The sequence below is a fragment of the Sphaerodactylus townsendi genome, linkage group LG02 (genome assembly GCF_021028975.2).
Source record: "Sphaerodactylus townsendi isolate TG3544 linkage group LG02, MPM_Stown_v2.3, whole genome shotgun sequence".
Taxonomy (NCBI): domain Eukaryota; kingdom Metazoa; phylum Chordata; class Lepidosauria; order Squamata; family Sphaerodactylidae; genus Sphaerodactylus; species Sphaerodactylus townsendi.
The window spans coordinates 110748069-110773697 of NC_059426.1; the positions used below are offsets into that span (position 1 = coordinate 110748069).

The window sequence follows — 25629 nt, forward strand, 5'->3', positions numbered from 1 at the left end:
ATCACAAAGGCTTGGTGGGACCTTTAAAAATTGTCACTAAGGAGAAAAATTGCCATGCAATTATCTAAATAAAACAAAACATTAATGTTGAATTTGTGAAAGCAAAGATTTCTTCCATTGCATTTAAAAATGTGACTCTTCTCAGGGTTTGTCAAGCAGCAGCAGAAAAGAGAATCTCTCCAAGGGCACAGGGTAAACACGCAGGATTGAAATTCACAGCTTGTGCTCACTGCAGCTCTGCTGTCCTTGAACCTTGCCACTTAATGATAAAAATGTTAACCACAGATACTGGATCAGGAGGAAAGCACATCACAGGGTCAATCCGTGGCATTTCCAAGCCTTTCATGCCAGGACAAGTTGCTGAGCTAATGGTTTTATCAAGCTATCTGGGTCACAGAGAGTAATCTATTTAGAGGTCAAGAATGGCTGGCAGTTTCAGACTTTCCCCTCTCCTACTCAGATGCCAGTCAATTGGATCTTAGGAAACTTGTTACATATTTAAAGACTTGACAAAGGCAAACTGCAGGGCTTCTCGCAATTCTGCTGCTTCTGCACCAAAGGGATTCTGCTGACCTGCAAGTGTCTTCCAGCAAGAAAGAAGTTCTGCAGTCAGGATCAAATGATAGGAGAAAGAGTATTTCATAACCTATATCTTCAGCAGAAATGTGAAAAGTGTTCCTCCTTTATTCCTGTGTCAGTTTTGGTTGTTCTATAAACCAGCATCACATGTTTGGGACAGGAATTTCTAAATCTGCCTTAAAATATGAGCACAACTTAATGGTAAAACAGAGATGCATGACCAACCCCCTTAGATATCTGGTCAGTGTTACAGAAACATTTTACTTCCCTAAAAATGTCAAATGTTTTGCCTGAACATGTTCAAAATGTCATTCTAAGAAAAATTTGGTGGCTGTCAAAGACATTCCTGGAGATCCATGACACTTCAGCAAATAGATAACCATACTGCTTCTAGCACTCAAAAATAAATGCACAGATAATCCTATCAAAGAAGAAAACAATAGTATGCTCTTGGAATTCCCATCTTGCTCTTTTGGCAATACATCCCTTTCTTTAACAATCAAAAATTTAGCAAATGACTTTCCACCTATGCCCTCCCTCCCATATGACTCCTCCTAAATTTCTACATAATTTGCTGGAATTACATGAGTTTTTTTAAAAGACAGCTTATCTGCATTTAAATATAACTAGGTCACAATAAAGCTAAAAAGGAAAAAAAGATATTAGGAAAGAATGTCTGACTTGTGTTTCCAACTACTCATCTTTCCCACTAGTGATCTGCTCTGGCCAGATCGTCTGCCCAAATGATTCCTTCAGAAGGCAGGTTTGATACTTTGCTTGTCTGAATACACACTATTTAGCAATGCAATTAAATACTGAAATTTTTTATTACAAATAAAACTATGACCATCTATTTTTTTTAAAAAAACCCTCACTTTAAAATCAGGTGCTTACAGGATTTATTTATTTCTTATTTATTACTTAGGCTGATTCCGCATGGGCCAAAAACAGCAGTTTGAAAACGATGTGAAAATGGTGTAAAAGGGTTTAAAACAGTGTAAAAGGGTTTATACTGTTTTCACACCGTTTTCACACTGCTGTTTTTGGCCCGTGCGGAATCAGCCTTTGATTTTTACTCTGCCCTACTCCTGAAGGGCTCAGAGCAACAACAACAATAAAAAACTATTGTTTATTGGGTTGTAGAAGTTAGATAAGGAATGGATGGCACCACTGGGGCTAGGGATCCTGGTTTTATTGGGATGGGGACGATATGATGGTAGGTGGAGGCCAAATGAGAGAAGAAGGTGGAGATGTATTTATGCTCAGCCTCCCTCTGACCCCCAGCCTATCCTGAGAAATGAGGGCTATGGACTCAAGGGGAACTCTGCTTCATTATTGGTGTTGATCAATGCCAGGTCCATTAATAATAAGACCACGGTACTCTGGGATTTCCAAGAGTTCCCAACTTGGACCTGGCCTGTGTCACCAAGACCTGGGTCCGTGATGGTGAGACAGTCACCTTATGCAAGGCCACACCACAAGGTTTTGCGCGCATCCACCAATCACGAACCCAGGGCCGGGGAGAGGAGTCACTATGTTAATCCATGAATCCATCCCCTTCAGGGCACTCCCTGTTATGAAAATCATAGGTATTGAGTGTGCCGGCTTAGTGTTGGAAGCCATGGAGAAGTTGGCTGTCCTGCTGGTGTACCAGTCACCTAGAGCACTGGCAGAAAGCCTGCCACAGCTACTGGAGGCAGCAGCCAATTGGGCATTGTGGTTCCCCAGATGTACTATCTTGGGGGACTTCAATGTCCATGTGGACTCCACCTCATGCTCAGTGGCTGTGGACCTGGTGTCATCCATGGCGATGCTGGGCTTCTCCTTATGCAATTCAGGACCCACACATGAAGCAGGTCACACTCTGGATTTGGTTTTTGGTTTAGTTGTTGGTTTGGTCTTATCCTCTGTGGACAGATTGCCATGGTCTGACCATTATGCACTGAAGGTTTGGATGAACTTGCTGCACCAACCCTGTCTAGGCAACAGGCTGATTTTTGCCCCCCACCCCCGTGGAGACTTATGGATCCGATTGGTTTCCTGAATGCTCTGCAGGACCCTGAGCCCATTGGCACACTCAATGACCAGGTTAAAAACTGAAATGCCAGGTTCTAAGAGGCCATCGAAGTGATTGTTCTACGGTGCCCTCTGTGCCCCCGTTCATGGCTGGCACCTTGGTATACTGAGGAGCTACGCCGTATGAAATGGGAGCTTAGATGGCGAGAGCAATTGTGGAGGAAGTTTCACGATGAAGCAGTGTGATCATCCTGTATAGGACATTTATGAAGGCCTATGAGATGGTGACAAAGAGGGGGGAAAGGGATTACTTTTCATCCTCTCTTGTGTCCGCAAGCTCTCGCCCAGCTCTCATGTCTGCAAGCTCTTGACAATTGTTTCAAATTATTCAGTCCTTATCCTCTCTGCAAGAAGACTCCAAAAGTTCCCAATTGACCCATAGCTGTGAGGCCTTTATGAGCTTTTTTTGCAGATAAAGTCACGTTACTCCACCACAACCTTCCTGCCACCTTGGAGACAATTAGCGAACTGGAGGCTCCATTGCTGTCTTCAGGTCCTGTTTTTAGAATAGAATAGAATAGAATAGAATAGAATCTTTATTGGCCAAGTGTGATTTGACACACAAGGAATTTGTCTCCGGTGCATATGCTCTCAGTGTACATGGTTTTGGACCAGTTTTCTCTGCTTGTGGAGTCTGATCTGAACAGGGTCCTAGCTGTTGTCAGACCTACTACCTGCCCTTTGGATCCATGCCCTTTGGATCCAGGATGGCTGATTAAAGAATGCCACGGGGGGGGGGGGTTACAACCCCATCTATTGAATATTATCAATCACTCCCTCGAGCAAGGAGTGTTTCTGAATGGGTTGAAAGAGGCGGTGGTCCACCCACACTCGAAAAGATCATCATTATATCCTAGTGATCTGGCCAATTACTGACCCATCTCGAACTTGTAATTCTTGGGGAAGGTAATTGAGAGGGTGGTGTTGGAGCAGCTTTAAGGCTTTCTGGAGGATTCATCAGCACTCGATCCCTTCTCATTCCGGCTTCCATGCTGGGCATGGGAGACTGTCCTTACCACTTTCACAGACACACTTTGCATCCAGCTCGACCGAGGCAGATCGGTGCTTCTAGTACTGTTAGACCTTACCGCAGAATTTGATATGGCTGATCATGACCTTTTACCCACCGCCTGGCCACCTTGGGCGTCCAGGGTGTGGCCTTACAATGGCCTGCCTCGTTCCTCAGGGGTTGGAGTCAGCAAGTGAGGTGCGGGGACAGGTTCTCCCAGTGGTGCCCACTTCATTTCAGAGTGTCGCAGGGAGCTCTCCTGTCCCCTATATTAATTAACATCTATATGCGACCTCTTGCTTAACTAGTGCAGAGTTTTGGGCTGATCTGTCATCAGTATGCAGATGACACTTAGCTCATTCTGTTGACAGAGGGTGGGCCAGCCGCTGCCCCTGCAGCTCTCCAGCACTGTTTGAAGGCAGTTGCTGGTTGGTTGATGCTAAGCAGGTTAAAACTACACAGCTCAGGGCCTCTGCCTGAGCCCTTGTTGTTGAGAGGATTGGCGCGAGCAGTGGTAAGAGAAGGTAGAATTTGCTGGGCAGGTCTTACAATTTTGTGGTCCAGTACCGACTGCCAGGACCAACACCGGCTCTCCCACTGCTGGCGCCCCAGCCTGGAACCACCGCTTGTCCCTGTAGTCCGCCATCGTGGCTGTCCAGGCTTGCGATGTGCTGTTCCCAGCCGCTTACCAGTCCCAGCCCCAGAATAGTTTAGAGGGATTTATAACAAGACCAAATTGTCTCATTCTGGGCTCCAACAGCCAAAAATTCCAAAAGGAGGTAAAATATGTCTTTTCCTATCCTAAGTTACAAAGGGAGGTAAGAAATATGTATTTTCCTGCCCTAGGTCACATTTAATTGAGCTAATTCACCAGAGCTTCGATCTGCTCCGGGCATCATCTTGATTGATGCATAAACATTGGAGGGGGGAGTAAATGGGATTAGTTTATCAGAAACCAATGATTCAGTATTAACAGGATGCAGTCCTCTTACATAGCTTCAAATAATAAACTGACTTTTTAAAAAATCACAATTTGTATGTTCATATATATGGAATGGCAAGGACAGAGTGTGGGAAGAATGTTGCAGTTATGTACTTCACCTAGAGACATAATGCTTAGGACCAGGTTGGTGTAGATAAAATTGGTTAAAGGACCAGATTTCACATGCAAATCACCTTTTTAAGATGCCATTTTTCCCTAAACAGAAAACATTTAAAAGAATTAATGAAAAATGTTTAGTATGCATGCCACTGTTTATGAATCCCAACAAAAAGAAAAAAAGCTAGTTGTCTACTGAAAAATCTTTACTTTCTTGTGTTCCTGTAAAACAGAAATATAACTGCCATTGTAAATTTGTTCTAAGCTCCCAATCACTTGCACAATATTGTAAAACATGGAAAATGCTTTTCTCAAATGGGACTATTAAATCTAGCCCAAGAATGATATTCTATACACATGCAATCCTGAATTTCTGCGACTTGCCTCTGTATTAAATCAAGTCTCAAGATATTTAGACTTAGTAATGCTGTTATGATACAAATGCCAATTATGTCATTGCCCAGCTGCCCCTTTTGGGGGACAGAGGGGTTTAGAAGAGAGGCCTGAGAAGCATGTATAATGGCTGTTAGAAAGGCATAAATCCCATGAAAACAGCTCAAAGAATAATCATCAGTCAAGACTTTAATCATCACAAAAAAACTAGTTTAGAGAATCAGGCAGATCCTAGGAGTAATAGCTCTAAAATGAAAAGGTCCTCAGAGAGCATTTGTTTCATTACAGGACAATTGTGCCATCCCTCAACCTTGTTTATCTTTAGCTTTTCCTGTTAGACCAGAGAGAGAGAGAGAGAGAGAGAGAGAGAGAGAGAGATATGGCTTCTTCTTGCTGTAATAAAGATACAAGCATTACTGGGGGAAAATGAATATTGTTCTCCAGTAGCTATTTCATTGAGCTGGTATAGAGATCTCTGTGCCATTTGTTTTTGTCATCTTGAGGAAAAAACATGTAACACTTGCTGTATTTTATAGGAATGTATGCCCAAAGTGTGGCTCTCTGATAAAGGATTACCTGCACTCCAAAGCACAATTATGATATACAGCAGGAATTTGCATAACCATTTCCTTTTGGCTGAAATCCCATTTACAGTTAGGCTACTTAAATCTTATTAAAGGCAGTGGGATTTAAGTAGTCTTTGTGCAGGATCACAACTATTTGTTTCTAATCAGTTTGTTCACAACTCATTGCAGTTAATGGCGTTTTCCGCACGATCATATATCCTGAGATAAAAAGGTGAAATATCCCAGTTTGGCCATGACTTCCACATGGCTTCCAGGCATAACTTGGGCCTGCCCTGCGAGATTTCCCTTCTCCTGCGGCTTTTAAAAAATGATAAATTGGTGGTTCTTTTGAAAAAACCATGCTGATCCCTATCCCATGCAAACACCACATGAGATGGAACAGTTATTTTTTCCCACATCACCGCCTGCAGCCAATCAGAATGTCAGAAAAACAGGACAGTTTGGGCATTTGCAACAATGTTGGCAAGGAAAATGAAAGTAAACCAGGGGCCATGTGTAATCACCTGGAGTTCTTCCTCCCAACCTGAACATGCTGACGGGCTGCCGTGCGAAGAGAGAAACCTGGTATATATGATCCCGGTTTTCCCCCGGGATGTTTTGTCCGTCCAGAAAATGCCATGAAATGACCCATGTAAGTGATAGCCTGCAGATGTTTGGTATCATGGACTCATCTAGAGCATACAAATCAGTTCACAGGAAGGTGCTAACACATTGTTGACCATTAATGAATACCTAACTATAGACTTGTAGTGTGTAGGGTTGAAGAAGTTGTAAGATTCCCAAGAACTGAAAGTTTCATCTGGGAATGATCAAATGAAAGTATCCTATGACCAGCAACCAGAAACCTAGAATTTCTGAGCAGTGGGTAAAGAAGCACTCAACCATTTACCTAAGACCTTACAATCATCTACTTTCTCATGCATATGAAATGTGGTTAGCCCTCAAGAGCCTCAAAATGTTATAAACATATATTACGCTTGATAGTATAAAACTCTGGCCATTTCTAAATGGCCCAAAAACAGTGCCCTAGGGATATTAAAAACACTGTTCACACAGCTGCTGCTGCTGTATTGTAGCAGTGTCGAGCCAAACTCCACAAAATGGTGGGAAAATGTCGCTTTTGAAACTTGCTCCCTGAGCGAGTTTTTTGGCCCCCCTGGTGTTCTGTTTACCTACCTCTCCTCCCTGCACAGCTCTAGACGGCTGGAGGGACATGTCCATGCTGCCCTCTGACCCCTGGAGGTCAGAGGGCAGCGTGGGTGTGTCCCTCCAGCCATCCAAAGCTGCACAGCGGGGAGGGGTAGGTGAACAGGATGAAATGTGGGTGGCTCTGTGCAGAGCCACCTCTGTAGTTTGCAGCAGCTTTAGGGCCTCCCGCACAGTACCATGCGAGCAGCCCCGAAGCTCCACCGGCATTAATTATGCCAGTAGACAGCCGTTTCTGCCACCGTGCAGAAATGGCCTATGTGAGAAATAAAGATATAAGCATTCAGGGACTCTTAGGGAAGTGGCCAAATGATTTAAGACCTTGGAAGACCTCAGATGTAATTCTAGAAACAGTGGAAGATTTTTAAAAAATCCTTCTAGTAAATATGCTGTTTATGTAATGTAAAATAACATTTGTAGAAAATTCTCTCCAGTGGAGGGAAAAGCCTCTTTCTCTTCTGACACCTTTTTTGTCCATGCTGTCAGAACAAAAAATTAGGAGGTATCTTTTTAAAAGACATCCCCAGGATGTCTTATTTGTGATGTGTATAATCTATATATATATATAAATCTAACAGTGTGTTTGTCCCTGATGGTCTCCCTCAGAAGCTGCTGGACGGATTGCCCCCAAATTTTCACAGGACGTCCCTCCCTGTTGCAGGCAGGTAATCGGACCTTCAAATCACCGAAAGTCCATACCTGAGCCAGGTAAAATGTCTTTTTCCTGGTGCACCAGGCCATGAAGCTGCTTGTGTTTAACTGTCACCCTTAGAATGTTTGTGCAGCCTGTCTGTCTGTGGCCTGCGGGCTTGGTATGAGGGCTTAGAATGTTTGCGCAGATGAGCAGAGATGAGCAGTGAAAACAGTAAATAGGTAATACTGTTAGGTAGTATGAGTGGAAGTGAAACACATACACACTTTGCCATGTGAGACGTCAGGTGGGGTTCCCCCCCTCACACTCAGGTAACTTTCACTCTCTGTGCCTCACCCACTGCTACCACACAATACACATCCAGCTCATCCTCACACACCTCACTGTGCCCTCCCTCACATCCAACCACCACTTACCCACTTCCTCACCCATATTCACTACAGCTCTCTTTTACTAAAAGTGAGCTGGAGTTTGCCTTTTTCTTCTAAGAAAATCCACGGGGTGGGGGCGAACCAACACTACTGGCTCCGCTTCTTTTGCACATGGCCCTTTACGAACCCAGGGATCTGGCCTCGATCTGAGCGCCTCACCACCCTGCCTCTGCTGCCTGACTGGGATAGCCTCCTTGCCCCAGTTCTGCCTTACCCAAGCCAGGACTGTGCATGTCAGCCAGCCTCATGGGCAGCGGGATTCGCACTCTGGACAGTTCCATTGTGGAATGGAAAGGGTTACCTTATACTAAAAAAACAAGACAGCACCATATAACGATGTGCATTGAAAAGGGAAAGAGGGATTCCATTTGACCACCCCAAAAGGCTATGCTGGGGATCATTGGACCTGCATGGACATCTGTGTGGGTTGCGGACTGTGATGAGAAGGACAATTGTCACAGCAACGCATGGCCAGGCCCGCTAGTTGGCTATAATGCTTAAGAATGTCAAACAATGGTTTATCATCTGGCACCCTTTTTTCTGTGAATTTGGCATGACTATGAGAAAACACAAACTTCAAGTGCCAATAAACTTTTTCCCCCTTATTGTAAAAAATGCAGAACCTCTGGGGCTTTGTTTCTCAAAACGTTGACAAATGTATTTGTTCTGGGTCTGTGTGAAACAGCATCCCAAGCAGCACCCAGATAACTCACAAATTCATGGGTTAAGTAGATCCACTTGTACACTGGCAAAGTAGTTTCAGTTTTTATCCCAAAGCTGCCTTATGCAACACACATTCAGGGTGAAGTATCATATGATTTGACTATCATATGCATTGTCAGTCTCTTGTTCTGAGCCCATTCTTACTCACAACCCTCTGTATACATGAATCACAACCCTCTGTATACATGAAAAAAAGAAGAGTTTGGATGTTTACCCTGCCTTTTTCTCCTGTAAGGAGACTCAAAGTGGCATACACATTTCTTTCCCTTCCTCTCCTCTCAACAGACACCCCGTGAGGTAGGTGGGGTTGAGAGAGTTCTGAAAGAACTGTGACTAGCACAAGGTTGTCCAGCAGGAATGTAGGAGTGGGGAAACAAATCTGATTCACCAGATAAGAGTCTACCAGTCTTGTGGAGAAGTGCGGAATCAAACCTGGTTCTCCAGATTAGAATCTATCTGCTCTTAACTGGTACACCATGCTGGCTCTCTCATGGAATGAAATACCCTTAACCAGGGTTGAGCAGGTGAACATGTAATTCTGTGACCACTGTTTCCTGACTAACAGGAGACTCTGAAACAGTACATATAGAAAATACTAACACTGATCCATTAACTTAGAACAAGCGGACCAGTAAGTAGTCACTTGGCAGTTATTAGTGTTTAATATCTGTTTCAATCTTCCAACAAGGCTGGGAATTCCATGCTTGAGGGCAAAATCTTGAATCTTCTTTCTGTTTGTTTACCAATTATATATAATTTTTTTAAAAAAAAACATTAAGTTTTAAGTTCAGATGCTCCTCTGCTCTTTCTCCAACAAAGAAACTTTTTCCAAATCTTCTCTCATGGAAGGAAGTATCTCTTTATTTGAACAATAGTGGAATCAGTGGAAGTTAGTAACAGGATCCATTTTAGTGAAAGGAAATCATTTGAGATCCCTATGCACATGAACAGAGATAAAAAGTCAAAATGGCACATCTAGTATTCCCAGTATCACAAAAAGACACTCTTAGATTGTGACATGTGGAAAAGTATCAAATCGACACAAAGAATAGTGGTTAATGAACTTGCTGCCTTTCAAAGTATTCTACTGCACCTCCGCTATATTGTAAGTATAACTGTATAGAGAAATACTCACCAGAGTTAAGTAAACTCACCCATTGCCTTCCCACCCCTTTCCTGCTGCCCCATGCTTCTTTTGATTCTGTTTCTGCAGTGGGGTCTGACTTTTTCATTTAATGTCTCACACTACAATAAAGCAGTAACAAAAAACACAGTACATTTATTAAAACTTTGTTTGGTTCAGCCATTGTGTTATCTAACTGTAATATTAAATATATAGAGAGAGGCTTCCTCTAACCAGATTGTCTGTTTCCTCCTTCCACTTAAGGATCTAGTTGCCTTTCCCACTAGCTCTTGTAAAAAGGTTCCATCATTAAATGAGCTGCAGAGTCAAACCCTTTTCTTCACTGGGGATAGAGTTCACAATGTTCATTACAGAACAGTTGCTTTCAAGCAATGCTTTTTGCAGCCCTGTTGCCTGCAAATGTTTCCTGGCAGGGTTGAGGGATTAATTTTGAGAGCAGTCAACTCTGCATCTATCCCTAATGGAAATGTTCATCAAAGCAAAAGAGTCAGGCATGTCAAGATTGGGGACACTTTGTTGCAAATCCAACAGTGGCACCTTGTGGTAAATAGCCTGTAAACACTTGTACTATGAAATATGAAGATCTCTATGAGGAATACTGGTGTCAAACAATAACATATTGTTTGGAATTCCCTCAATGAGAAATATGGCAAACATAGCATGGAAACATGTATGTGGTGACTCACAGAATTTCACGTGCTATTTTTTAAAAGAAGTGTTAATAAGAAAAGGCAAATAACATTAATGTATATAACAAAGTGAGAAATTAGGCTGAGTGGAGTAGAATTTGAATTTCTAATTCTGTCCTCAAACCTTTGCATTAACATTAGAATGAAGTTGAACTCTTCTGCCTAATATATAAAGAAAGCAACTAAGTGAAGAAAAGCCATTTGTTATCCCCTCACTGTTTTGACAGATCATTTTCCAGTGCACTATTGCTTCAATGGCTATATGCAGATTTTTTGTGTAATTTGAAGCTGTTGGGGACTAACAACACTTTTATCTCCTCAGCTGCTCACTCTCCTTGCTGTCTTGGGAGGGGATTCCCAGCTTCATGTACTAAGTCATGTGTGACAAACTGCAGAGAAAAGTGTGTTTTAATAAGTGCAGATCTGTTGGGAGCCATTATTGTTTACACTCAGAGTGAGGCATAGAAGCCTGGGAATAGGGAGACCACCTGATTGGCTGAAGCAACCCTGTACTCCAAGGTGATGCTGTATTCATAGAAGACTTGATGTCACTGAGAGGGAGGAGGTTATCTCCCTGTGTAAAATTATCTGAGAGGCTTTTGGAACTTGAAGATCCTGAAGTGAACAGCTATCTGCCTTTGCTGTGTTTAGCATATAATCTCTCTGAGGAAAGTAGTTCAGTTAGTGAAGTAATTTTTTTCTTATTCTACTGTGGACAGCTCCCTCACTATGAAAAATAACCAGGGAGGGATACATCTTCCAGGAAGAGGAAATACGAATCCGAAATACCAGTGAGTCTAGGGAATTGGGTTTTGCTCTGAGTTTCCTCTAAAGAGACTGTTTTATGTTTATGTTGGGTTTTCTATCTGTGAGGGTTGCGTGAGATTACTGAAGTTAATGTACCAAGCCTGATAGAACCCCATGTGTTTAATCCTTAAGACAGAACGTCTAAGTAACTCTACTATCTAGAAAACATCTAATTATCATCTAAACTTACAGAAATTGAACAAACATATTTAAGCCTGTGCCTGAAAGCAAATATTGCTTATCTGTCAAAGATCTTTGTTGTAAATATAAATTTCTGCTGCCTTATCCATTCCTTTCTCCAAGTTATTAATCGCATATTCTCATCTGCTCTCATTAAAAATTTTATATTCTGTTTAAGTTATCTCTGCCTCATTGTTTTGGTATGTCTTATAAAAGGGGTTTGCCAAGAAAGATTTTAAAATCATGGGCTTCCTTTATCTTCTGGGATTATAACAGGGCTGAGGAACAGTGTTTCTTATTACCAAATGCTCCATTTCTGAAGCAGTTCAGTTTCTGAGTTGAAAAGGAGGGAAAATCTGACAAGCCTGGTCAGTGAGTGGTTTCCCTGCCTTGGTGGTATTGGATGGTGTGTCGGTCCACCTCAGCATGCACTAAGGCTGCTAGAAGCTTTCATTTTCAAAACTTACTCTTTTTGACTTCTAATATTGGGGTGTCTGTAGCTGCTGCCACCAGAGATATTGTTGTATCAATAATGTATTCCACTAACTGGAGTATAAATGTGTGTGCATGTATAAACGAAGAGTCTTGGTTTTACTCTATCTCCCTTTTCTTCTTAGTGATGCATATTAGCACCTATTTTTAAAGTAAAGCTGGTAGGTTATGGATGAGTTTTTTCTAAAAAGCTCTCTCAAAACCAGTTCTTAGGTTTTAAGAATTTTATTGTATAAGTATGGTTGTTTCCACACAGCAAATGTATAGCGGTTTGTAGTCATGATAAAGGAACTTGTTTTCCTGTGTTCCTGTTCACATGTGTCTCATGCAGGCAGCAATTGGAGCCCACAGAAACAATCCAGGTTGCTGTTGCACCTTCACACAGAGACACTTAAAAAAATTTCTGGCAAAACATGCATAGCTATGCAGGCATTCAAAAAAGAACCCCCACAGCCCTGTCAATTGTCTCAGAAAGTAAGCAGAAAGTGTGGTGGAAGGGAGGAAAATAAAGCATCTCCTGCCTGGTCGTTTGCTTAGGAGCGGCTTCAACACAGGATTTTTCAAAAGGATCACCAGTTTAGTGATTTTCAAAAAACCTGAGTTGGGGAAAATAAAACAGGACAGGTTCATTTTGGGGCAGGACCTGTGTTGTCCATCCCCCAATGGATTGTGTGCTGTTCTACACTTGTCTCTTTTGACCCATGCAGATTTGACCTATATGCACTAGAAAATCACAGACACCTGAGGACACTCAGTAGATAGGTTCAATAATAAAGTTTTAGCAAAACAAATGAACATACAGTTGCTGGCTATAACTACTTAAAATACCGAAGCATCCCTCTCATGAGGGAGGGGTTCAAGGCACAATACTGAAAAGCTTAGAGAGGCTTGTCCCAGACATTGCTGGAGACTCTTGCTGTCTTGCCTGAATGTGCCTTAAACATGTGCTACCCATACAACCCAAAGCTAATGCATACTGCAAAGATATCCCACACTACTGACAATTTTTTTATTTGGCATCAGATGATAGTAATCATATTTGCAGGGAATTGTGGTGATATTCCAGATGTTCTCACAAGGTCTTGTATCATATTGATATTCTGAGATTATTTTTAATTGTAAAATATTTGTTATATTAAACAATTGATTTTTTTAAAAAACCCTTTTGTTGTTGTTGTTGTTGTTGTTGTTAATTGGATTTGGTAATCCTCGAATGGCTCTGGGTGGTATACAATAAGCAACAACCAACAAGTAAAATACAACAAATCCAAAATATAGATTAAAATACAATAAATCACAGATAAAACCCTGTAAAACAACAGCAGCATAACCTATAAACCAATTACAGTACAATGGCATCCTGTCCCCAACCCCCCTACACAGTGGCAGTCCCCGTCCCAGAGGTCACCGGCATGGAATGTGTCGGCCTGGAGTGGTTGGCCCCGGAGAGGTTGGCCGTTCTCCTGGTGTACCGGTCGCCTAGCGCACTGGGAAACGGCCTGCCACAGCTGCTGGAGGTGGTGTCGGACTGGGCGTTGCGGTTCCCCAAGCTTATTGTTTTGGGGGACTTCAACGTCCATGTCGATGCCGCCTCATGTACAGCGGCTGCGGACCTAGTGTCATCCATGGCGACGCTAGGCCTCTCCTTAATAAATTCTGGCCCCACCCATGAGGCTGGGCACACGCTGGATTTGGTCTTCGGGTCGGGGATAAATTTGGTCGTATCCTCTACTGAAAGAGTGCCATGGTCCGACCATTATGCCCTGAAGGTCCGGTGGACTTGCCGTGATCACCTTCCGCTTCTCAGGCGACGGGCTGATTTATGCCCGCCCGCCATGAGACTTATGGATCCACTTGGTTTCCTGAATGCTCTGCGGGACCCTGAACTCACTGCACGCTCGATGAGCAAGTGGAGGACTGGAATTCCCGGCTCTCCGATGCCATCGATGCTGTTGCCCCCCGGCGCCCTCTACGTCCCCGTCTACGTCGCGCTCCATGGTATACTGAGGAGTTGCGTCATATGAAATGGGAACTTAGACGTCTAGAGCGAGTGTGGAGGAAAACTCGCGACGAAGCTGCGTGAACATCTTATAGGACGCTTATGAAAGCCTATGAGGTGGCGTAATGGTATTTAAGCTGAAGAGGGCTTTCTTCTCCTCCTCCTCGATCCGCCAGCTCCTCGCCCAGCGAATTGTTTCGCATAATTCGGTCATTGACCTCCTTATCGGAGAGATCTTCAAATTCTCAATTGAGCATCAGCCGTGAGGCATTTATGAGCTTTTTTGCGGATAAGATTGGCGTCGCTCCGCCACGCTTTAACCTTCCGGCACACATTGGCTACAATTAGTGAACTGGAGACTCCCTTGCCGCCTTCAGGCCCTTTGTTTGGCCCAGTTTTCCCTGCTCTCTGAAGCCGCTGTCGACAGAGCCTTTAGCTGCTGTTAGACCTGTCCTTCTGGATCCGTGTACGTCCTGGCTTGTGAAAACCTGCCGGGCGGAGCTACGACCCCATCTGTTGAGCATAATCAATGGTTCCCTTGAGCAAGGAACCTTCCCGGATGGGTTGAAGGAGGCAGTGGTCCACCCACTCCTAAAAAGACCATTGTTAGATCCGAGTGATCTGGCCACTACCGCCTGCTTCGAATCTTTCGCTTCTGGGGAAGGTAATTGAGAAAGTGGTGTTGGAGCAGCTTCAAGGTTTTCTGATGACACATCGCTTTCACCCCTTCCAGTCCGCTTCCAGAGCTGGGCATGGGACGGAGACTGTTCTCGCCGCCGTCACAGATACACTCCAGATTCAGCTAGACCGAGGCGGATCGGCGCTGCTGGTGTTGTTAGATCTCACCGCAGCGCTTGACGTGGTCGACCACGCACCTTTGACCCACCGCCTGGTCAGCTTCTGGAGTGCGAGGCACTGTCCTTCAATGGATTGCCTCGTTTCTCCGGGGCCGGAGCCAGCAAGTGAGGTGCGGGGATCAAGCCTCCTTGGAAGTGCTCCGCTTCCAATGCGGTGTACCCCAGGGGCACTATTATCCCCGCTGCTATTTAATATCTATATGCACCCCTTGCTCAGCTGGTACGGAGTTTGGGGCTGGTCTGTCATCAGTATGCAGATGACACACAGCTCATTCTGTTGATGGAGGGGAGCAACCGCCACCCCGCGGCTCTACAGCATTGTTTGGAGGCGGTCGCTGGCTGGTTACTGCAGAGCAGGTTAAAACTGAATCCATCGAAGACGGAGATCCTCTGGCTCGGCCGCGGAAGGGGAGGGTCTTTCCAGCCACCGTGTGGGAGGGGGTCACTTTGGCGCCGACTCCCTCCGTTCGCAGCCTGGGGGTCCACCTGATTTGTCTCTATCAATGGAGACCCAGGTGGCCCATACAACCCGGCTGCTTTCTTCCACCTTCGCCAGGCCCGACGGCTGGCGCCCTTCCTCTCCCAAGCCGGACTTAGCCACTGTGATCCATGCAATGGTCATCTCCAGATTAGACTATTGTAACTCGCTGAGTGACGCGGGCCTTCCCTTGCGTTTGATCCGAGATTAAAACTGGTCCAGCACGCGAGCGGCGCGCTTGCTGGCAGGTAGCCACCTGGTATCACATCCAGCCTATACTGCACCAGCTGCACTGGCCTCCAGTGGAATTCCGGATCATCTTCAAGGTGCTGGTATTGACCTTTAAGGCCTTACGCGGCCTGGGACCATCATATCTTCGAGACCGCATCACCCCATATGTCCCCGCACGGCCTCTTCGATCAGTAGAGGCCAATCTACTGGTGGTCCCTGGCCCCTCGGTGATACGGCTGGTTTCCACACGGGCCAGAGCCTTTACGTGCCTCTGGCCCCGCCTGGTGGAACGCTCTCCCTCCATCTGTCCGGGACTCCCCTGCGGGACCTCGGGTGAGTTCCGCGAGGGCCTGTAAGACGGAGCTGTTCACGACCTTCGGAGGCACTGGTCAAGTTGATGGTGCCCCTCCTCCCGCCCTGATATCGGGGTCAGATGTCATCTTAGGACTTCGCCACTCCTCCCTCTTGGAAGGGGAGGGAATTTTTAGACTGAACATGGGATTTCCCCAGGAGGGAGGGAACTAAAATGGTAGATTGCTGAACGCCACCTATCTTATTGTAACTTATTATATTTATTAGAAATGTTTTTATGTTTTCGCTGCTTTTAAATGTTTTAACTGCTTACATTGTTGCCTTCTATGCTGTGCACCGCCCAGAGCCCTTCGGGGATGGGGCGGAATAAAAGCTCAATAAATAATAATAATAATAATAATAATAATAATAATAATAATAATAATAATAATAATAATAATAATAATAAACTCAAATCCCTGGGAAGGGGCTAGATGGTACATGGGGCATCAGGAGGGGGCAGACCATCTGCGGCCAGCCTCCCCAAAGACCCAGTGGAACAGCTCAGTTTTACAGGCCCTGCGGAACTCATCAAGAGCCCACAGGGCCCTAACAGATGGAGGAAGAGCATTCCATCAGGCAGGGGCCAGGGCAGAAAAGACCCTGGCCCGGGTAGAGGCCAGCCACATCATTGCAGGGCCAGGAACCACCAATAAATTTGCCTCTGTGGACCACAGAGTCCTAGTTGGGACATATGGGGTAAGATGGTCTTGCAGGTATGAGAAGACTCCAGGTGGACCCCAAGGCTGCGTGCCGAGGAGGTTGGTACCAAAGGGACCCCCTCCAACACCGGTGGCTAGAACTCCCCAAACCCCTCCCCACGGCCCAGCCAGAGAATCTCCATCTTAGATGGATTAAGTTTTAACCTGCTGTGCTTCAACCAACCAGCATCCGCCTCCAAACAATGCTGTAGAGCTGCAGAATGAGCTGAGTGTCATCCGTATACTGATGACAGATCAGCCCAAAACTCCGCACCACTGAGCAAGGGGTCACATGTAGATGTTAAACAACAGTGGGGATAATAGCACCCCCTGAGGCACACCGCACTGAAGTGCGCACCTCCAGGAGGCCTGATTCCCACACCGCACTTGCTGACTCCAGCCCTGGTGGAATGAGGCAATCCACTGAAGGACCATGCCACGGACCCCAGAGACAGCCAGGCAGCGAGTCAAAAGATTGTGATCGACCATATCAAACACTGCGGTAAGATCTAATAATACCAGCAGCGCCAATCTGCCTCGGTAGAGCTGCATGCAGAGTATATCTGTGATGGCATCAGCAACAAGGACAGTCTCTATCCCGTGCCCAGCACGGAAGCCAGACTGCAAGGAATCGAGTGCCGATGTGTCCCCCAGAAAGCCCTGAAGCAGCTCCAGCATCACTCTCTCAATTACCTTCCCCAGAAATGAAATATTCGAAATGGAGTGGTAATCGGCCAAATCACTAGGATCTAAAGATGGCCTTTTTTAAGAGTGGGCAGACCACTGCCTCCTTCAACCCACCTGGGAACACTCCTTGCTCAAGAGAGCAGTTGATAATATCCAACATGTGGGGTCGCAACTCCTCCCAGCAAGCTTTAATTAGCCAGGAGGGGCACGGATCCGGATGGCAGGTAGTAGGTCTAACAGCAGCCAGGACCCTATAGAGCTACATATATAATATGTGTATCTCTCTGCTTCATGTAATATCTCTGTTCCTCTCAAATTTACCTCAGGTATGGTTACTATTTACAAAGGGAAAAAATGCTATGAATTAATGTTTGAAGAATAAATTAGTTAATTTCAAATGCTCTTGAAATTTGAAATTTCAAATGCTCAAGTCATTTTTGTTTTTAATGTTAGCTGTGTCAGTGGCCCTACTGACATTCATGTCTATGCTTAATCTTTCCTGCCATTGAGCATAACTGATATTTTCCATTTGCTATAATGATGTTATGACTGCAAACTGAGCCAGAGCAGTAAGCCAGTGGGTGAAGTTACAGCATTTGTTGGCCTACTTTGTTACTAAGAGCAAGTCAGGATCCAGTCACTATGCTATTCCAAATGAAATCTAGCTTCATACAGATTGATCTGGTCACCATGTCAGAACTAATTTTGCACAAGCCTCCAATCTTCACTCTGGATGAGTTTCGCCACAGTGCCTGAGGAGTAATCTCCATCACAGCTGTTAATAGTGGGCATTGGCTGTGACTGTATTTGTGAATTTCCTTTAACTTTAATGCCTTCTGAAAGCACTGATGTGCTATATTCTTGAAGCGGGAGGTTTGTTCCACTGATCCATTACCCAAATTTGCCTGGTTTGGAGTGGTGCTAAAATAGTATGTTGGAAAATATGCAAGTTCCTCCTGTGAATAATAATAAGTCTGAGTTAGACGCACAGTAAATAATAAAAAAAATGCAGATTAATCTTCTGCTATGTTGATTCCTAAGTGACTTTTAGAAGCAGCTTTGCCTGTGGCACAGTGCAGTCAAAGCCATTATCCTCCCATACACTACAATAATGACAAAACACATGCATCGTAATGTAAACTTACAACCTATTTCCAGGCAGATACAATTCGCCTGTCATCTTTTTTCCAGCAGCAGCAAAGGCAGCAGTTATGGCCTTGGTGAGGGGAAAATGTTTAAAAACCTCATTCATATTTATCAGATGATTTTGCATTGTTCAAAGCTTCCTTGTGCAATTGACATTTTTGTATTGCTTTTCTTGGCTAAATAGAGGTCCAGTTCAATCTAATCCATATGTAATCTAAAGAATAATGTAACCTTCACAAGGAAAAAAATGCTCCCCTGTCTTGAATACTCCTGGAAATGCTTTGTTATTGAAATGTGCTGGACGTTCTTAAAGCTGAAATCTAATCAAAGCTCCCCCCCCCTTTTTTTTCTTTTTTAAAAGAAATTGTCCTAGTCTGAAAATTGTCATGCTACTGCCTCGGTCCATGTAATCATCTCCTTAAAACCTATGAGATCCTCCAATTTGGCTCCTAATATTTACTATTTGGGTCTAATTGTGGTCTGATGGAGAGTGGTGACCATGGAACCAAACTAATAATTGGCTATAGACCAAGTACTGCATTTTTTTAAAAAAATAAAATAAAATGGAAATAACATACACATACCTTATGAATCTTAAGAACACACCTTATTGCCATTGTTTTCTGGTGAATTTAATTTTGACAGCAATGAAAAACCCAGCTTCAGATGCTGCCTTGAGGCTAAATGCATATTATATGGGATCACAAAGTCCCCCCTCTTTTGTCTCACGGGAAAAAGCATCTACATATAGGAGGAATCTTGAGTTAGGTGCACATGCAGCTCAACAATGGGCAGTGCTTGACCTGGGCACCATCTTTAGTAAATAAATGCCTGACAGTGCAACATTCAATAAATAGATGGCACACTGAAATTCTACGTTTATCCCACTCTGCTTCAGTAGGCCCATAAACATTCACTTAAAGGGGGGGGGGGGCTCTGCTGGTGGCCCGCATGATTTATAGAATGCTCACAAAGTTATCAACCATATTCCTCTCTTGCAGGCCCTGTGGAGCTGAAAAGGGTCCTGTGAGGCTCTGGTCTCCTTAGAGACTTCCACAAGGCTGGGGCTATGGCTGAAAAGGCCCTGGCCCTTGTTGAAATCAAATGGATATTTGTATTAAAAGACTCCCAGTACATATATATTCTTCAGACACAGGTTAAACATGTCACTTTACCTACTTAGATCCCAGTCCAGCATAGATGTAGGTATGTTTTTATCATCTGCAATCAATAGCTGTAAACCTAGCTGTGTTTGAATATTACCTTAATATTTCACTTACCAAAAATACAGATTACATTAACTACCATATAAACGGTAGTTCGGTCTACAGCACCAGGAATGTTATCTTTCACTTTCTCATTTATGAAAGGCTTATTAATGACAAAGCTTAAGAAGTGTGCCTCAGCATGTGTCACTTAATTGATAATAGCCTGCTTAGCTCAATTTTCTTCAGGTTAAAGGGCACTGATTGCTGATGGTTAAAATAAAGTTAATAATAAAGCCAAACAAAAACTACTATTGTTGTGATCTGCACGGCAGGCCTTTGTATTTTTATCCCCTTAACATTAGATTAATGAGTAGCATTGATCACAGGCATTCAAGGCTGGGGGTAGAAATGTGCAGTTTCCTAGTCAAGTTGCATTATGTACCAATTGTTCATGTATACCTTCTAGACAAAGAAGATAAAAAGGTACAAGATGTTTTAGCTTAGGAGTTTAGATCTTTTTCAAACTAACATTCTCCAGTAAAAACTGGAACTTGCTGAAGGTAGAGCTAAAGCTTTTAAAAAAACTGCGAGTAATGATGAATGGCTTTAACTGAGTACCAGTTTTGTGTGCTGCAGGCTAATAGGAGGGTGTGAGTAAGGCAGAATGTGTGCAGGCGAAAACAAATAGCTTATGTGATGAATATAATTTTCTCTCTTTAATGCCTTTCCATTTGCTTTTCCTTTGTTCATGTCCCCCTTCTCTTTATAAATGTATCACTAGGTTCACCAAATTTGTCTTATTCTTGGCACAAGCCATAACTAAAAATTTTCACAGTATTAATTTTGCAAAGTACAATTATTTTTGTTAACTATTCTAGGTTATAATAGCTACCTCATATATTCTGGTTGTACACATCTGATTTTTTTTCTGCTCCCAATATGCAAGCCACACATTGGCTTGAATCCATTGCAACTTTTCAAAGGGTAGAAGGATCTTCACCCACACAGTTCAACTTTTTATGTTTCCCCTCTCCAAAATGACCCCAAATTCTGACCTGGGAACAGCATTTAGGAGGGTGAACTTAATTTTACTGGGAAACGGTAAGTAAGAAAGTTGCATTCTGCAGGAGGAAATCCTTCTGTTCCTGAAATGCTCCAGTGCATCCAAGCCAACAGGAGTTGTAGGCTGGTACTACAGACACACAATAAATATGAAAACAAATACCATGGTCAATTTGAAAAAAAAAGCAATTGTATCATGTGATGCAAAATTAAGTCAACTGCACATTCAAATACAATATTGGGATTCATGTTCAGATTCATGTAGATGCACGACCATATTGCTTGCTTACCAGTGCCCACAGCCATCTATCCAGATGACAGATGCTGTTCAATGTGTATGAACTGTATGAATTAAGCATACATAATATGTATGAATTAAGCATTCTACAAAGGAGTATTTAGTTTTAAAATATAGCTGTTCTTCTGAATTTACCAATACACATATTTTAGAAACTAGCATAGGACAGACTATTTCAGGGGTGATGGAGGACAGTTCTTAGCTATTAGTAGTGAGGATGGACAGATTAGGCAACAGTCTTAGACCCTTTTTTCATGTTGAAATTGCACCAGTGTGAGCGCACAGGGAATATACCTGTGCATTCAAGGATTCCTTATGGCTCACAGAGCTGCACTGTGTCTGCCCCAGTGTGGCCCTGGCACCACCCTGTGGTATTGCTTTTGATCCACGAATTTCAGAAATCACTAGCAAGGTGGTACTTTTAAAATACCCCTGTGCAACCCCGATGCCATGCAAAAATTGCAACAGCAAGATCAGCGGCAGAACTTTTGTATTTTTCCTGCCATTCTGGCCTGCCGTTCTGCTGTCCTGCTGTTCTGGCCTGGAAATACAAATGGCAAAGATGGGGAGTGTGCGTGCTTCGATCACATTAAGCAGAGGCTTGTGTGCAGCCCAAAGAGGAGTGAGGGGGTCACCCTCTGCTGAGCCACAGTGGCAAAAAACATCTGCTGGAGGAGGGGGGAGATTTACAGGTGGGGTGGAGAGGAGAAGAGAAGAGAAGAGGCAAGTGTGAAAGGAATCACGGCTTCCCAGCCATCATCTGTATAAAAGGGCTCCCCCCTCCTCTCCTAAATAGAGTCTTTCACTGCAGCCATTGCAGAAGGGCTGCTCCCCCCCCCCCCACTCATATGCTTTCCTCCCAACCTGCCTGGGAAAGGTAGACTGCTCTTAATTCCCCCTTTCCCCCTTTTCTCTTTCTAAACCCATGGTTTCTTCCCCCATGAAAGTGAATGGGGGAATGAGGGAGAATGATGCCATTTGAGCCAGCGGCCAATCAGAATGTGGGAAATGGAGGTTGTCTGAACATGCACAGAATAGATCGTGGGGCAAATGAAAAAAGCCCTGTGCCCATGCAGAAACAGCTGGAGCAGTGCAGGGGCAGAAGCAGGGATCCATGCAGAATCACAGATAGGGGCAAAATTGTCTCGGTATGTGAGATCCCAGGTCCACCCAGGTGCAATTTCACCTTGTAAAAATGGCCTTAAAAATACTGATGGGCTCCTATTTTCATGTGTAAGATGTTAGAGGATATGCACAACTGAACCCATGTAATTCACAGCAGTAATTGGATTTTTCAATAAAAAGACATAGAAAATAAAATAGTACTTAAGGTTTGCATTATGGAAACAAAATATCTATTTTTGCTGCTAATTGTTCCAAATGTGATGTTTACATATAAGAAGGAGAAAATATACACATAAATGTCCCAAGTTCAAGCCTGACATCTCTAGTTAAAAGGACCTTTCTGCACTGCCAGTCACAGAAGACACGTCTGAACTGACAGACCAAAGGTCTGACACAGAACAAGGCAGTGTCATGTGATAATCTTAAAGTATCATGTAGCAGCTTCCTTTAAAGGACATCAATGGCTGCTAATGGTTTTTAGTAGTGAGTTAATTCAGTATATTTGCTTACTAAGAATTAAGCATACTTTCCTTGTTCCTCTCCCTGCCACTGAGCTCCATGAAAGAAGCAAGGGATAGAAACCTGAGGAAGAGTTTAGCCCCCTCCATGAAAAACTGATGCAGAACATCTATGCTAGCAAGCCTGAAGGACTGGACCAATCTACAAATTTAGACATTCCTTGGAAAAAAGTACTCATCTTCCTGAAAGGAAATTTAAGCTTGAAAATACAAATGCTATTTCCCTCTATAGAAAAATGATGTTTAGAAGCACTGCTATTCCTTCCAATTTCAAAAGAATGTATTTTAGCATAATGAATGTAATATAGCGTCCTAATTCAATGCATTATTTTTACAGAGAATGAAGAAGTGTGACAGAAAAAAGGCAGAAAATTGTACAAGTGTGTTGAAGTTCTTGAGATTATACATTGGGAATCACTGCCAATCCCACCATTACTGTTTTAACCTGCTTCCTCATTTATTTGAATTGCCAAGAAATGCAGCACAAATATCCACATGCCAGTAAATTGTAGACAAGAAAAGAAAATTAGGTCCACTTGTAAATGATATGAGCGAACCAAGTGTGAATTGAAACTGAGCTGCAGAATTTTGCTGAGAGATGTTTACTTGCCATACAAACAGAAAGCATTAATATTTGCTAATCTTTGGTATTCTAATTTTCTTCATTCAAAATTCACCTAGGGCTATGGAAGCTCACATAAAATTCAAGTGTAGGTGACATTAAGTAACACTAATACTCTGGTTTCAATTAAAAGTCATCCCACAATCACATACAAATATTTTAATGGTTTCTTGTACTGACTATTTCCTTTCTTTATAGCTTGTTTTTTCTCTTGACACAGTACTTTATTATCTCTAAAGTTCTGAAGTTATGTAGCATATAGCTGCTAATGTTGTACCGTCAAATCATAGGATCTAGCCCCATTGAAGCCAGAGGTAATGTATGCATAATAATCAATTCACCTTAGTAAATAAGCTACCATAACTTTCCCACTATGTTGGCTTCTCTGGATAAATCTAAAATTTTAATTGGTCACATTCAATGCCAGATAAGAATGGAAACTTGTTTCCGAGAACAAAAATGCAGATGGTTTCTTAAATTAATGCTCAGTTATTTGCCTTTGGAAATGCCACATTCTCATCTAGGCTTACAATTAGACTATATCTTGAGGAGACTCATGTTTCTCTCACCAAATCCTCCCCATCAGTTTTAAATGATAATAAATCCCTGAAACCGATTGCCTCTTTCCTCATTATTGGGTTACTGGAAAGGCAAAGGCAGCTACCCTTGCTGAAATACATTGCTCTAATTTAGAGCTTAGCAGGGCCTCCTAAAAGCACATGGAGAGTGTGACATGACCTAAATTGGTGGCATCAAGGAGCTGCTAAAAGGAGATAATGCACAGAAGTGAAGTCACAGCAGCACATACCTTGAACTCTCAAGGTGTCTGACAAGCTTCTGCTATGTTTTTTCTCCAGTACCATTCAATTAAGATGCCTTCAACACCGCAGGTTAATACATCCACATACAGAGCTTCTATTAACAGCTTGGACAGAGTTGGACAAAGAATTGTTCCCACAAACTAATTCCTGAAATACATCACCAGCACAATAATCAGGCAAACTGCGTGTGGCCTTTAAAGGAATAAATCAATACATTTTTGTTGTGCTTAGCCTGCTGTGCCTTACTGCTAGGAGCACCTTTTCATCTTTTTCATTCACCACAGTAGAGACAACTATGGTGGTGCTAAGGCATGTAGATCTTTTCACTAGTAGTGACTCCAAAGGATCCTAGCCCAATGTATTTCCAAGGACAAGTACTTGAATACCATCAGAGAATCTAACAAATAACCTGTAAAAAATGTCATTTTCTCTTCCCAATGTGAAAAAAAATTACGTAATTGGAACTGCAGGTAAGTGTTCTGACAGTAGGGTTTCAAAAACTGTTAAGAACATAAGAACATAAGAAAGAGCCTGCTGGATCAGACCAGAGTCCATCTAGTCCAGCACTTGTAACCCCCATGCCCAGAATGGGTTGGTCCAGAATGGGTTGACCCAGTAAGGGGTGGAGACTCGGAGCAGCAGAGAGGCTGAAAGAGCTCTTTTGCAGAAGAACAAGGCTACCAGACTCGGACCTTGATTTCTATAAGCCCTTAACACCTTGTTAAGGGCTTATATTATGGTTGTAATGGGTGAGAGTTCTCCTGGAGACCTTCATCATGTTGCAACCTGTTCATCAAGCCCTTGGAGTCTTCAGGAGCCAGCCAACTTGCAAAGAAGATTTGGACTTGGCAATATCAGTAGACTGTAAATAGAAGGACTTGAAATGCAACCTGAACAGGACCTTGAATTGTAACGTTAAATGTTGATGTTTTAAAAGTGTTAATTGTAAAGAAAAGTAAACCATTTTGTTGTTTAAAAATTGTTGTTGCAACTCATTCCAAGTACTGCCCCACAGAACCCACAAGCTGAGGTTACACACTCTGCTACTCGCAGTGGTCCACCAGGTGCCTTTGGGATCTCCCATGCAGGATGTGAAAGCAATGGACTTCTGCTGCTGCTGCTGCTCCCGAGCACCTGGTCTGCTAAGGCATTTGCAATCTCAGATCAAAGAGGATCAAGAGCCATAGAGTAGATCGACTTCTCCTCCATAAACCTGTCCAAGCCCTTTTTAAAGCTATCCAGGTTAGTGGCCATCACCACCTCCTGTGGCAGCATATTCCAAACTCCAATCACATGTTGCGTGAAGAAGTGTTTCCTTTTAATAGTCCTTATTCTTCCCCCCAGCATTTTCAATTTGTTGTCAGATCTGTGAAAATGAAATGGCAACTGAGGCCAATTCCACATGGTACACATGTACCCGGTTGACAAAGAGAAATATTCCCTTTCACTGTTTCTCAT

General features: G+C 43.3%; 1 protein-coding gene across 7 annotated transcripts in view; it reads right to left on the reverse strand.

The window, feature by feature from the left end:
- Window positions 1-25629, reverse strand: part of LRRC4C (leucine rich repeat containing 4C) — a 1058673-nt gene that overhangs the window by 745387 nt on the left and 287657 nt on the right. The window contains exon 2 of one of the 7 annotated variants that reach the window (XM_048483627.1): window positions 9891-10000. The exons of the other annotated variants lie outside the window; for them this stretch is intronic. The gene's annotated coding sequence lies outside the window, so the exon portion shown is untranslated. The remainder of the gene's footprint in view (window positions 1-9890; window positions 10001-25629) is intronic. 7 annotated transcript variants of the gene reach the window in all.